The following is a 16,469-nucleotide window of genomic DNA, read 5'->3' on the forward strand; positions in this document are numbered from 1 at the left end:
TCGTTTAAAAGCTCCAAATGATTTATTTTTTCTCTGTCTCTAGGCGGATCCATATTTTTAGTTTAATTTATAAACCGTAGGGAGTTTTGTGATACACTTTATTGACACCAAAAAGCAGCAATATACGCTTTTTGTTACCGTTTTAAACCGAACGGTTTTATAATTATGGAGTATCTTGTCGTGGCATAAAAAAATACCGAGCAGGTTTATGATTGACTAACTGAACAGTTTTATACAGGGATAGAGTGCTACATTAAATAATTTTTTTAACCAAACCCGTTTTGACTTTATCATCAGACTTTAAAAGGTTTTTAAAACAGCAAAAGGCTGAAATACTGACCAAGAATGTGTTGCACTTTTAAATGCTGAATTTCAACTAAAAAGATTGCTTATTGCCATTATAACAATAATCATTATAACAACAATAAATCAGTGTGAAAGCCAAAAGGCTGCTAAATTCTTACTTGGGAAATGTCACCACTAAAGTCTATGGGGAAACTAATGTCAAGATATTTTTCTCCATAACTACTAGGGTAAGTGTACCATGGCTATACGTTCCTATTATTGTGTGTTCCAATTATGGCCTAAGGGAATTCCATAGGCCAGAACTGGAACACACCATAATAGGAACGTATGGCCATAACTGGTACATCTACCCTACTACACCATTCAGTGTTGGGGAAAAAAACCGCAGCTTGCGTGAAATGGTGTGAGGTGAATAGATAGAAACGAAGTGGTTTTGAATCCTTGGGACATCAACAATATCCTTTTCTACAAGAGACAAACTCAGTGTTCACTCGGCTGTCGACAAAAGCAGGCCACTCTCGATGTGTGCTACGCGATCGTCTGTTTTCTCGACAGCAACCATTGTGTGGTCCTCCTCATTGTTCTTCATCAGCAGTTCTTTCGGTCGATGCGTCGTCGACTTTGGAAAGCAACCGTTTCGTGATGAGTGTGTGAGTGCTGACCACGTTTTGTGTCCATTGCTGCAATGGACGCGCTCTGACCTTCGTTGGCATACAACAATTTGCCATACAATGAAACTACTGGAAGCGGCTCCAGTTCTGATGGAGAAGGCTTTTTGGATAGCGGAAGATAAAGTGTTTATTGTGATGTACCTTTTGACTATAGTTTTAAGATGTATTATATAGTGACCAAGAATCCCCGGCTCTGTAAAGTTAATTCGGTTGAGCCTTATCAAATAAATTAATAAAAAAAAAAAAAAGAGACAAACTCGCAATATGGATACCGTCATGATGGACTTTGTACACTCAGCGTAAATTTTAAGAATGTACATGTAATGTAGTGGTGTCCTTTTCAGATTAAGCTGGAACAAAAATCGATTATCATTTAATTGTTTGCTCCTTTTCACGGCAGTTTAAGTTTAAAACTTCTATTAGCGTGTATTTTTAACTATTTATTATTAACTGACGTAATCCCAAGCCATCGAAACTTCCTCAAAGTACCAAGGCTGCAAAATGCGTGTCGATTCATAGTTGACATGGCTGGTTCTCAACAATGCAATGACCCATCATTATGATTCAGCCACCAATCGAAAGATATGGCTATCTAATTTTGAATTTTGTATAGATACAAACCCAATTGGACCTGTAGTTGGCCAGCCGCAATGGAAAAACCCGGAAAAGTCCCGAGCAAAATGCGTGTCGATTCATGTTGACATGACTGGTTCTCGGCAATTTGGTTACCTCATCTTAAGATTGAGCCACTAATTGAAAGGTATGACTATCTACTTTCAAACGGAATATACAAGGAACCGATTGGAGTTGTGGGTGGCCAATCAGAACGATACAACCCGTGAAAGGTGAATCTGTGGAAATTCGGATTCACCGGGAAAATGGTCAATTCCTGAAAGTAGACCTAGAGATCCGCAATTTTTTTCTAAATTGCATACAATCATGAGCATAGAGGAAATATACCATAACCATATCGATGTTGCAACCAAGTGGCCACAAAACGGTCCTCTGGATAACCAGAATCACCGGGAAAATAGTCAATCCTGAAAGTAGACCTGGAGATCCGCGATTTTTTCTAACTTACATATAATCATTAGCAAAGAGGAAATATGACATCAACATATCGATTCTGCAACCAAGTGGCCAGAATACGGTTCTCTGGATATCCGGAATCAACTTGAAAATAGTCAATTCTTAAAAGTAGACCTGAAGATCCGTGCTTTTTTAGTAAATGTGAAGAACCCTTGGTTAAGAAGATATATCTCAGTGACATATTGATTTGGTCCCCCGGTGGCCATCAAACGCCCTTCTGAGTATCCAGATTCACCAGGAAAATGGTCAATTCTTAAAAGTAGTCCTAGAGATTCGCGAGTTTTTCTAAATAAAAAACAATCATGAGCATAGATGAAATATGCTTTCATCATATCGATTCTGTCACCGAGGGGTCTCTGGATATCCGGAATATCCGAGAAAACGGTCAATTCCTGAAAGTAGACCTAGAGATCCACGATTTTTGCTAAATTGCATACAATTATGAGCAAAGAGAAAATATGCCATAACCATATCGATTCTGCTAATGGATAGCTAGAAGGTGGTCCTGCGGATATCCGGATTTACCGGGAAAATGGTAAATTCCTGAAAGTAGACCTAGAGATCCGCGTTTTTTAGGAAATGTGAAGAACCCTTAGTTATCTCAGTGGCATATTGATTTGGTCCCCCGGTGGTTATTGAACACCTTTCTGGATATCCGGATTCATCGGGAAAGTTACCTAGTCTCAAAAGTAGTCCTAGAGATTCGCGATTGTTTCTAAAATGCATACACAATGCATAGAGGACATATATCACCACCATAGAGATCCTGCACTGGGTCGCCAGAAAACGATTCTCAAGATATCTGAAATCACCGGAAAAGTAGTCATTTTCTGGAAGTGGATCTAGAGCTTTGCGATTTTTTTTAAGAAAATGCATAAAGCCCTTAGTTGAACAAATATATCTCAGCACCATATTGATTCGATCCCCCGGTAGCTATAAAGTCCCAAAAAACAATTTTAGCTGCAGATTAGTTTATACAGGCAAATATTAGCTATATAAGCCAATTTTTGGCTGTATAAGCTAATCTGCAGCTAAAATTGTTAGTTGGGGTGCGCTTCTGGATATCCAGTTTCGCCGGCGAAACGGTCAATTCCTTAAAGTTATCCTAGTGATTCGCGATTTTTCTAAATTGCATGCAATCTTGAGCACAGAAGAAACATGCCATCACCATATTGGTTACACTAGTTTACAGCATATTTGAACTTTGTACGCTGATGGTCATTTCCCATGTAAAATCATACGCTGAATCCAAAAATGTTGTCCAAACAAATCTCAGTAGGATAGTTTTTGAGATATAGCTAAAAAACCTAAAAAAAATTGTTTACTAAAATACAAATATCTCCGATTGTAACGAAGTTATGTTAATTATTTTAACGTCAAACTAAAGGTGATGAGATTTGCCTTTCATTATTTGAACACCATTTTTTAGTGAGATTAGGGGTACAACCACTACTAACATTTTTATTTACACTGTTTAAAAATTTAGCACTTTTATTCGTAAACTAGTGTTATGCCAGAAAACAGGATTTCGGGAATGACCGTAAAAGTGGTAATAGAACACTGAGATTTTTAAAAAATTTCCCAGTGCCTTGTGTAAAGTGGAGAAATCTCTGCACCATGTAAATTCAAACACCTTGTAGCCATAGAACACCCTTTCTTATATCCAGATTCTTCATAAAAGTCGTCAGTTTTTGAACGTGTAACTGGAGCTATGATTCTAACGGGTGTTCAATAAAAAATGAGAATGATTTCAGTGCCGTCCTGCGCTCTTGTGAGAGCATCGCGACTAAGTTGCGTCGTAAGGCTGACCAGGGCCCCTTCTCCAATATTCATTGACGTTTTTGTAGAGAATAAACATTATGTTTTTAAAAAAAATACTGAATTCGTTGAAATTTTTTTTTTACTAGCTATATGACTGAAAATATTCTCATTTTTTATTGAACACCCTTTATACAAAATGTTCAGAATCCTGAGCATAATTGATATGGTAGTCATCTTAGACGTTCGGATTCCTCTGAAATGTGGTAATTTTCTGAATGTGGTCCTGAGTTACCTACTGTTCTAATTTTTTGTTCATTACGGTATATTAAATTATTCCGCGGAAATAACACATATTCGTTACAGGGTAACAGAAGAGCTTTGCATCTTTGAGTCCAAAATGCATGGTATCGTGAATAAGGCTAATATATCTTACCAACAAATAGATTCACTTACCCGGTAGCCATAAAATGGCAGGATTAACCTGGATTAACCTGAAAAGTGGTCGATTTGCTACAGAAGGGCCATAAATATCACTTTAAATATCATCAGTCTGTCAAAGAGATTCTAGTATTGTGTCGGATAATAGGGTATACGTCCCTAACCTCGGTCTAATATGCAGCCATCGATTACATTTTTAATCATAACTCATCAATGAATTTACCTGCAAACGATATTCTACTGCTAAATGGTATGCTTAGATATGCTTATCATGTCGTTTGCTATCAGAAACCACGAAAAGTTGAAAAACTTACTTTTTTTAAGACAATAACTCACGAGGGAAATGTATGTAATATGGGTCTATTGTCCCCAAATTGGGTCTATTTATGGATGCAACTTCGTCCTATCTTGTTTGATCCTCAAAAAAACGCTCTTGGTAACGTTTTCTGATGTATTTTTTTTTATCACTATCACTGTTAACTTAATGCTCTTCATTCCTCAAAACATTTCTTAGAGAAAATTTTACGAAAACTACATTAAGGTGATACTCTAAGGAAACCTTAGCGTTAAACTTTAAAGGCACAAATGTCAGCTTCCACAAAACATACAAATTTGAAATTGCTACTCCTTGTTTGCTGTGCTACTACAAACAGAGAGTAGCACTTTCAAATTTGTATGTTTTGTGGAAGCTGACATTTGTGCCTTTGAAGTTTAACGCTAAGGCTTCCTTAGAGTATCACCTTAAATCACTCAATTTAAAAATTAAAAATTAAAAATTTCGCTTATCGTCTTTTGACCGCAGAATATCTAAATCAGAACATTGTGATGTTCATTATACAGGTTTGGCAGAAAAAATCTCCCTTCCTGTTCGTTCCTTATCATCCAAATGCAAAACAACATTGTTGACGTTACTCTTATTGCTATATGCTGTCAAATGAATTTCATGGGCCATAGTTAGGAACATAGAAAAGAAATGTGTCCCTAAAGTTGGGTCCATGTTTTACTTGTGAAAACGTTGTTAAACAATTAAAATAAACATAAAATATTCAAACAGCAACTGTAAGTTTTACGTCTAGTGTGTATTATCAGGTAATTCCATTCAATAAATGCCATAATCAGGCCATTTGATGATCGTCAGTGCAACCTTCCCATCTTAACCTTAGAAGTCATGGCGGCTAAAAACTCCGAACATTGTGATATTCTCAACCAGTTTTATTACTTACGAGAGCTGAAAATGTATTGAAATGTTGTGATATAAATTGATTTGTGTGTGGTACACATTTATCAACCATCAGTGATCAATATTTTCCTTATTTTTTGTGTAATATTCCTTAATTAATTATTTATTTGCGTGATAGGCCGAATGAAAGGACTAGACCCACATTACATATCGTAACCCTAGTTAATAAATAAAATAAAAATAAATCCATTTTAGACTCAAACTGGTCGAATAGATGTCTCAACACCTGTCGGGAGTAATAAGAAACGTAAGAGGACCTACAATCTGCTAAACATAATGAATTTTAAAGTTTTCAACACCAAAATTTGAAATTCTACCTTTTGTCAAAAAAAAAAATCTCCCATTGAATTTGAGCTATTGCTTGTTATAACTGTTGTATGATTTTTCTTTTTTAGGCATGCATTGTAAACATATTTGATATATTTGATGATAGTTGATATTTTCATTTTCAGCTGTTCCATAGAAAAATTTTTTGTAACAATTTAGGATCAGCAATTTTTAAAATTTGTATTATTATTGTTATTAAATTTTTAACAACCTTATTCTAAGGTAATCAAACTTTTTCAAAATTTGAAGACTTCCAATCCAAGATTGTTAAAAGTAGAAAAAATGAAAAAAAAAACATAGGCGGAGAAAACGTTTTAAGAACTAAGGTCCTTATTACCAATGTTACTTCACGGTGAAGTGACAACATATCACTCACGGTGAAGTGATTCCCATTTGATTTACACGGCAATCACTTCACCGTGAGTGACAACTGGTCACTTCACTTCGTTTTTATCGTGAAGTGCCACCCGTAATAAGAGTCTAAGACTTTGAAAATATTCGAGATATCTCGCAAACATTTACAGTTGAGGAATTTTTAACCTATTATTTTTCATAGCAGATTTTTGCTTCTTTAAATACATGAGCAGTTCTTTATAGTTTAAAAATTACATTGCTAGCTTAAGATTATTCATAGTAGATTATTTTCCTGATTTGAAACATAAGTGGCTTCTTTGGGGCACACACTTAGAAATAAATAATTTTAGACCTGACGGAATCCATCTTTGACATAAAGGATCAGACGTAAACAAATATTTTATGTAAAATTAAGTGCTCCGAGACTGAAAAGCTCGTTACTCGACGAAAAGTACGTTTGATTGAGTTGAATTTCGCGTCTGTTATGACTCAATTCTATGTCAAAATTGACGCTCGTATATGTCAGTCTCAGAGCACCTAACTTTACATGATTTTTTTCTAAGTGTGCACTTCTGAGACTCCCTGACTTCAATGACCTCAGGGTCGGCACGCTTACCGATTGCGGGCAAGGAATGATTGCACGTGACACACAGAAAAAAAAACTCCACAAGTACTTCACTACTCAAGTTCTTTCCTGACACTTTCCTCTTTTGTTTCCTTAGTTACTCCCTTTTTCGCCCACTTTCTTACAATCTATCTAACCCTCGCAGCACTTTCACCACGTGTCGCCGTTCGCTTCCTCTCTAGATCTCGTTCGCGCTGTAGTAGAACGGGGTGGCGCTGGCGACCACCGAGTTACTCGTCCTGGGCCTACGAGTTGGTGACGTACTCGAGCTGGTAGGCAGCGACGATGTAACCTTCCGGTACGTCTACCGGACCTTCACACAGTACAAAAAAAGCGAGGTCCTGCTGTCCTTTTATCCGTGACACTCTTCTCACACTTTTCACTGGTTTCCACTATTAATTTTCATTTTCAAAATTTGGTTCACTTTTCAAATTAATTTTAGCTAGCTTGCTATGATTAACCGTTTTCGCTAGTGGTCTTACGATCAATGATTTTTAAATTGAAAGTTGAGTGAGTCATTGAGTCACTGCCCCAGGCTGTCGGCCAGTGACCTGGGTCATTCATCGTTCATCTCCAGTTTTTTTCGTGCCCGTTATAGTCCATTCAAAAATGGCCATTTTTATCGCCACCCCTCATGGCCTCAGGCAGTTATTCGGCCATCTGTGGCGGGTTTTGACATTTTCGGTGGGGTGGATTGCTGCGTTCTACGGTAAGCTGTACTATCTTTGCCCACCAAAGTTTGACAACGGAGAAAACTTCACAACACTCACGAACACTACCTGCCATTATTTTTCTACAACAGAACGGAACTAAACACCACAATAATCTAAAATATCCTCGAAACAAAAACGCAAAGCACTTACACAATGCATCAACATAATTTAGTTTTCTTTATTTGCTGCTGATTATTTCGTAAAGTAGTTTGTTCAGGTTTCAGCATCTACGATAAAATATGAAATATGGATTTCACCGTATACTGCAGCACAGCAAAGATGGAGTTGCATTTGCCAAGCCTGAAGTTTATCAGTGTTCTCTCGGCTGTCGACAGAAGCAGACCACTCTCAATGTGTGTCACGCGATCATCTATTTACTCGGCAGATACCATTGTGTGGTCCTCCTCATTGTTCTTCATCAGCAGTTCTTTCAGTCGATGCGTCGTCGACTTTGGAAAGCAACCGTTTCGTGATGAATGTGTGAGTGCTGACCACGTTTTGTGTCCATTGCTGCATTGGAAGCTCTCTGACCCCGGTTGGCAAATCTGCCATACAATAAAACCACTGGAAGCGGCTCTCGTTCTGGTGGAAGAGGCTAATTGGATAGCGAAAGATAAAATGTGTATTGTGTTGTACCTTTTGACTATAGCTTTAAGATGTATTGTATAGTGAACAAGAATCCTCGGCTCTGTAAAGTTAATTCGGTTGAGCCTTATCAAATAAATTAATAATATAAAAGCCTGAAGTTTATGTAGTTTTAGTGCATACTCCATCAAGTACCTATGTGCTCAAATTCAAACAAAGCAGATGCCATATGACGAAAAGTGAACAACTATAAAAATTTGGCAAAATTATCCATTCGGCCAAATGGCGTTCGGTCTAATCGCGTTTGGCCTGATGGCGATCGACCTAATGGCGTTCGACCAAATGGCGTTCGGCCTAATGGCATTCGGCCTAATGACCCATCACCCTTTTCACTTTCGAGGGAAAAATCTTATATTATGTATCATATGATTTTATGACCCGTCTGATAGTTTATGACCGTGTCATTGTACGCTAATGGCAAGCGAGGACCCCTAAACAGGTTTTTAATTTAAATCAGTTATTATACCATACACGTTATTCACAATGATTTTTTTACCACCAGTCAATCTTTTGACAGGCTTCCTAAAGTCAATCCAAAATCACCCATATACATATTTCTTTAAAATTTTGGATCTGTCTTGAAACGTGCGTTGAAATCGATATCTGACTCACCCTTCGGACCCAAAAGACGTGCCACAATGATTTTAATTCTCGGAAAAACCTCCCAGTGAGTGAACCAGACACCACCGAGAAGTGTTGAAGAGGAGAGACATCTACATACCTTTCTCATTTGATCATAGAGAGAAAAGTTATGAAATTAATCGTAAGTGGCGTAAACTAAATCTATGGTTGATATTTTTAAAAGCTACTATACTTAATCATACAAGTATTATATATTCATCGTAATTCCTTTTGCGGATTATCACAATTGTTTAGTATGTAACGTACACAATTCTTATAGACATTTGTGTGTTTTGCAATAATGTTATTCAAGTGAAATTAAATGGAATTTACATAAAGTTATGAGAGAGCACCCTTTATGAACCCGATTTACTCCCAAAAATTGTTGGATTTTTTTTTTGTTTGAACAGATTCAAATCCGCTACCTACTATGTGCATCAAGTATGAAGGGAAAACAAAAACCAAAACAAAAAATCAACCTATCATTTTCAGACATTTTGCCGCAGAATACCTGCCTGATATGAGGCAAAAAGAAGTAGCGGATAATAAAGACGGATTCGCACGACATGGCACACGGGTTGAATCTCAATACAATACGTGATTGGATGCACATCGAGTGCTTCCCTCTTTTCCATTCCTTTTGGTGTGGATTCTCGGCAAACACAGAGGAGAGCGATCACCATTTCGGAACTACGGGAAAGGTGAACGTCTCGTGAGTATTTATTTGTCGCGGTTAATTTCGACTGCGTTAGAGTGGGTGAGCCAGTCATGGAGGAACTGAAACATTATATTAATGAAAAAATAAATATATGTTCTTCATGCAATTTATACGTTATTTTGTTGGAAAAATATTATATTGTGATTAAATTATATACATTTCCTAACTTTGGTTCCTATACAAGTGGAACCCATTGGTTTCTAATTGATTCGGCTATTAATATATTTTTAAAATTTACTAATACATTTATCTGGTTTTTCACCATTATTCCGGTATAACTCCCATACCGTAACTATAGGAGCACCACTATTACTGGAACAACTACCCTATATCAAAAGATGAGCTGCTTTTTTTGGGAGTCACGATTTTGAGGTTTACGCTTTTTTTTCGGAGATTGTAGATTTGCGGTTTTGGGTTCATGATTTATGGATACCTCTTCATTATCCTCAAACCCTAAGAAATTATATAGATGAAGAGAATAAGAGATGCGAAGTTAGTCGCACTGTTTCACGAATTTTAAATACACGGTACAAGCTCCATATTGTGAACAGCTCCATATTCTGAACGACAAGACGTACTTTAAATGTTTACATTAATTCAACTAATTACATTCAACTTTGATATAGCGTTAAATTCCTTTGCTTATGTTATGAATATCTTTATTATTTACAATACAAAAGTCTCATTCACTACATTATTTGTTGGAAAAAAATCAAAGCGTTGTGTCCTAGACACGACCGCAGTATGACGTAGAACTATGCAAAAATGGTGTATGTCATGCATTTTTGACTATTATACTTTATCTTTTTTTCAAGTAGGGGAAATGTATGTAATGTCGGCCTAAGTGTCCCTAATTTGGGCCCATACATAAATTCAGCAATCGACTAAATTTTCAATAGCGGCCAAAAATATCCATTAGTACCGTCCCAATGACGCGTTCATCTAGATACAATTCCGGAGAACTTTGAGATTTGGGCGTAAGTGCATTTGTAAACAAACATGTCAATCGCTGATTTCTCACGAATAAAAGAACAATCTCGTGAATAAACTATACCAAATGATAGAGGAACCATTCTTCTACCTCCTTGTCATGTTAATTTTTGAGATTGAGCTTTAATTTGCGAGAAATCGTCAAATAAAGTGTTTGTTTACAAAAGCAATTACGCCCTAATCTCGAAGTTCTCCGGAATTGATAAATATCAGATTTTTAGCGATGGGCCCAATCTTAGATCCATAGGCCAACATTAGAGCCATTTCCCCTATGTCTTTCGGTTATGGTTCAAAACTCGCGACAATTCATGTTAACATATTCAGACCAGATAATATGTTTAAATTTAATGTAATGGTTAAGAATTGACAGAATTTTCCCTACATAACTACATTGGGTTGATCAATGTTGAGCTATTTTGCTGTGATCAATGTGCACTAAATTCGACATGGACTATAATAGAAAATGATACTAAGGCCTGTACTCGAAGAAAATGCACCAGACAAAAGTGTTCGCCAAAAATTTATTTTAAGTCAGATTTTCTTGAAACTTTCAGGGAATGAACTAATGCATATGGATTATGGTTCGGCATAATAACTTTATTCAATTTCCTTTCCATCGCTGAAAGCCCGCACCTTTCCCTGAAGACCCCTCATTACATTTTGTGCAATGGTGGAGCCGACCTTTTTGATCACTTTCATCCATTCTTTCTTCAACTCTAGCTCGTTCTTAAACACCTTGGACGATTGTCGAATTTTGGCCTTCATTATGGCCCAAAATCTTCCCACCAGACGAATCTCTGGTGAATTTGGGGGTTGGCGGTTTTTGGTACAAAAACAACGTTATTGTCTCTGTACCAATCCAACGTCGATCGCGCGTAATGGCATGATGCCAGGTCCGGCCAAAATAATGTCTTGCCTCCGTGGGACCGCAGGAAGGGCAACAAACGATTTTGGAGGCACTCGGTGCGGTAAATTTCGCTGTTGATGGTACCCATTGTGATGTACGGTTTACTCAGTTTACCGCATTGGCATATGGCCTGCCAGAGCAAGTATTTTTTGGCAAATGTATATATGTCTGTTACGGGTGAGTCATTTTTTTTACTGGTTATGGATTGAGATTCGATCCGGAACTTGTGAAAAATGGAGGCCAACTCCCCTGCACTCGATCTCTCTAGGTCACGTCTGTGGTTTTACCAACAATCAATACGAAACTAACGATTTTAAATTGGCTCACCACTTTAGTAGCCTATTGGTCCCAAGCAAACGATTAACGTACCCTATTCTAGTTGAAATTCTATTACTACACTATGTTTGTTTTGATTCGCTATGAAAGTTTGACAGATAACATCAGGGGTGTGTGGATTCATGCAGAACATGCAGGGGTGAGTGAAATAGCTTGGGACTGCTTGGGACCGTTGTTCTGGTACTGAGTGAGCCAAAAATAATAATGATTTTCTTCGGGACCCAGTGGTCTTAGAGTTACCTCTATGGTAAAACGCTGGAAAAGTATTGATCCAAAAAAGTTATTATGTAAATAATTTCACTACACTTTTGCCTAATATTAAAAGAGTAAGTTATGAACATATAAAAGTCTAAATAAAGGGAGCACAGTTTACGACTTTTTGTAACTGGTAAAGGCGCTTAAAATGGTCAGAAGGTGTTACCAACAATCAATACGAAACTAACAATTTTAAATTGGCTCACCACTTTAGTAGCCTATTGGTCCCAAGCAAACGATTAACGTACCCTATTCTAGTTGAAATTCTATTACTACACTATGTTTGTTTTGATTCGCTATGAAAGTTTGACAGATAACATCAGGGGTGTGTGGATTCATGCAGAACATGCAGGGGTGAGTGAAATAGCTTGGGACTGCTTGGGACCGTTGTTCTGGTACTGAGTGAGCCAAAAATAATAATGATTTTCTTCGGGACCCAGTGGTCTTAGAGTTACCTCTATGGGTATACCTCTATATAACGTAACTGTAACTTTTGACTTCCATCGCCGATTTATCGAAAACGATCATTCAAACAAACAAAGTAATAACACCATCGGACAGATGAGATAATCCCCCATCTATTGGCAATATTAATTTGTATGATTCAATTGTTATTATGTAGATATTGACGATGAAAGTCAAAAGTAACAGTGACGTTATATCGAGGTATACCTGTACAACATTTTTGGGATTACAGGGGCAGCCATTTAATCCTTTTTGTTCCTAAAATTCCAATTGTGCGTTACCCTGAAAGTTGTCGATGGATCGAAGCTTTGAAATCAATTAAGAAAATAAATTATATTTTCTTTAGAATTATGTGTTAAAACAGTATTTCTATCTCATCATGGTAAAATGTTGGACTCAAAAAACAACTTTTTTCATGATGATATATGAAATATTTTTACATGTAAATTTTCTCAAGAATCTAAGAAAAACTTATTTTCTTTGATTTTTGATATCTTTTTTCAATATGTTGAGAAACATCAAAACGTGTTCGATTTTTTTTTGTTGTTATCTTCAATGCAAATTTCAATTGAACACGTTACTGGAGTAGAAATCATTAACAACACTATCTGCAAATCATTATGATGAAAGGCTAGGACGATGCAAACAAAAAGATTACTTTTCCCATAGTAATTCCCATATAAACATCAAAAAGCCAGTGCTGTATGAGATCGCAACCAAATGAGCTCAAATTTTGGGAGGTGGAGCAAAACCGAACCAGCCTATTGTATACAGTTACTATAAAGTTTCTATATAATTACTATACTACTATGTTCAAACAAAATTATCTAATAAATCTGAAAAATGTGATAATATATTTAGCTGTTGTATGTACTCGCTCTTAACAACGGCTCATTACAGTGCACACTTAAAAGTTCATCGGAGCACTGCTGGTTAACCTTTCCTTGTCGCTTTTTCTCATGGCTGATGTCGATGAAGCTGTCAGGCAGCATTCTTACATTTACAATTTAAAGCTCTGCTCTGAAAGCTCGAGCAAATGAATATGATGTATGAATTTAGCTTCACATAAGAAAATAATACAGTAATGCCTCCATATATGCGGTGGGTGACTACCCTTCAATCAATTACGTTATTTTTTTGTATGTGATTAGTGTCAACCATAAACTAGTTATCAACAGAAAATCAGTTCAATTGGTCGACGGACAGCCGAGAAATACCGGTGGGTGGGTGATACCAACCTCAGCATAAATGGAGGGACTAATGTATGTTCATTTACGTTCACGATTACATTAAGTTTCAACCTATTCCTATTTATACTCGCTTCATCAGTACGTTTCTTACTTCGGACGACACAGCATGCAGGCGATGATGGTTGCTTTTGCTCAACCTGGTTGTTGGAATGATATTCTTCAAATTTAAGTGTTTATAGCAAGGATGAAACAATATCAAACGGGTAATAAATTACAGTTGTTATAACTTGCAGGCTGTCATCAAAAACGGTTCTTTCGGCTTTCGACATAGAAGCTTGTGTTATTTTGTTTTACCGGTAATGTTAATTTATTATAAAAGCAGAGCCAAAAAAGGTGTGCAAGCGATATGGCCTTACTCGAAGCTTATGACAAGCATTTGAGGATGTTGAAGATAGTGTGTTTGAGTTGAATATGCACTTGTTTTAATCCATGTCGAAAAATATTGATACTGCTGTAGTATATAAGACATGCCAGAAAAAAAATCCCTGCTTTCAGTGTCAGTGTAACTACAGATGGGTACTGCAGTAAATTTGAAACCGATTCAACATCAGCATGATTACGGAGAAAGGTTAGAACGAGATGAATAAAAAAATCACTTTTTCCATAGTAATTTACCTTACAAAGGGCTAGTGCGGTATGTGATCGCATTCAAATGAGCTTAAATTTTGGACGGTTAGCATAACGAAGCTTGAAATTTGTACTTCCGATTTGAAATACATTGGTTTACATGTTATAAGTTCTTGTAGAATTAATTATGCTACAGGTCCCTGAAGTAGAGTCGATTGAGCTTGGTGTAGCGATAACGATATTTTGAACCGCCGTTATATATAATCCATCTCCCACTGTCCTGCAGTGCTTCTTATGGAAGAAACTTGTCTGCACATATGTTTTGATAGATTTGTTGTTATGCAAACATTTTTAGCCGCCTGGTACACTCCTATTTTGAGCCTATTGCAAAATCTCAGGTTCGGATGAAGTTGGGTTAGATTTTTCTACGTGAATGAGACTGACTGCAATTCAGTCCCGTTTGCGTAAGACAAATGCGTTGTAAGGATTGGCTCATAAAAGAAGCATAAGAAGAAACAACATTCCGTCACCCCATATAAAATGAAGGCATACCTATACCAAGATTACACCGAAAACTCCAAACTTAACCCATGTAGATTAGATTGTTGGAAAATTATGGTTGATTTTCAATTCAAAATTCCAATTTAAATTCAGTCATATTTGTCCGAGGGAATCACAAACGCACTTCATTATGTATAAACATAATGTAACATAATTTTCCAGTCCAAATACGACGATAAACTAGGAAGCGAAATTATTAATAGATCCTTTGCTGAGCCATTATGTTATTTTTTGTATCTATCAATCAAAATACATTAATATGTCTGTCCTAAAACACCAACCTGCTTCAAATTCGTACGTTGGATTGGGTGAAACATTTGCTTTTTTGCAAGACATTGTTTCTCGCGCTTCAGCCTCAAAATATAGTTATTTTCGTAGTAGTAGTTGGATGGGCTTCCTATGACCGCCCCTAGACGGCTAGACGATGTTAACGGCTCAAACTATGCGCGCGCGAAAGTTGTGATCCACATAATTGGAAAATAAATACCTTCGACGCTATGAAAATTGGCTCCGGTTCCAGTGCCGTGGAACACTATACATACTATGAACGAGCGACCCGAAGCCAGCAGTTTCTAATGTCCACTGATTATAGTTTTCTCCTCCAGATGCCCAGAAGTACACCAATTTTCTAATGCCTATCACAGTGTCCGCGCTGTGTGCCGGGTCACCTCGAGTGATAGATAAGTCCAGACGTGAAAATAGGAAGGTTTTATTTTTTTGTCGTAGGGTGACGGATTTCGTATTGACTTACTTCGGCTTACATTGACTCTATCTGGCATTTATTTTTCATTTTTCAAATAATCCATACAGTATCAAATATTTTTCTAATACTAGTTTAAATCAATGGCCATAACATACATAACAGAAATGTTAAAATAATGAATATGGAGGGAAATTCGTCACATATTGCCAATCCCGTCACCCTATTTTAATTACAGGGAAATCCAATCGGTTCAACTGATCTCAAATAGCGACTTTGACTAGACCTAAAAGAAGGTTGTGGTGTCAGTTTTCACTTTCTACCGGAGACTTATTGGATGAGTTACGTTTCAATCTGTTCAAACTTGAAGACCAGAAAATAATCGATCAATTTTATTTTATTGCATAATAGGTGAGCAATTCCATTCAAATTGACGACTGACGACAATCCGATTTTGCTGAAATTTTGCACAGTTGTTCCTTTTTAGTAAAGATGCCATTTTATGTTATCAATTATTCATATTGGGCCACGCACGACTACTTTTCCAACAGGGTCTGTGTAAAAGCAGTACTAATGTGTTAAAATATAAATATTGTCTAATAATTTTCCAACTTGAAAAATTCCTAGACCGGACCGGGAATTGAACCCAGCCAGCTTGATCTTGCTTTGTAGCTGCGCGTTTACCGACCGAGCTAAGGGAGGCTACGTACTTCAAAATGTAATGATAATGATGCCAAAATATTCGATGTTTTTACAAAGTGTATTTTCAATATAAAAAATATGTATTATCTGTAAATAAGGTTTGCGAATAAAAAAAGGAAAAAGAGTTAAAACATTTATTTTGTGGATTTAAGTTGCAATTTTAAAACCGATACATCATTTCCTATATGGAATGTGTAAAAATAGCAAATAAAATGAAAATACATTGCA

Source organism: Ochlerotatus camptorhynchus, unplaced genomic scaffold (assembly GCF_037179485.1).
Source record: "Ochlerotatus camptorhynchus isolate MF236.1 unplaced genomic scaffold, CSIRO-AGI_Acam_v1.1 ptg000251l, whole genome shotgun sequence".
Classification (NCBI taxonomy): domain Eukaryota; kingdom Metazoa; phylum Arthropoda; class Insecta; order Diptera; family Culicidae; genus Ochlerotatus; species Ochlerotatus camptorhynchus.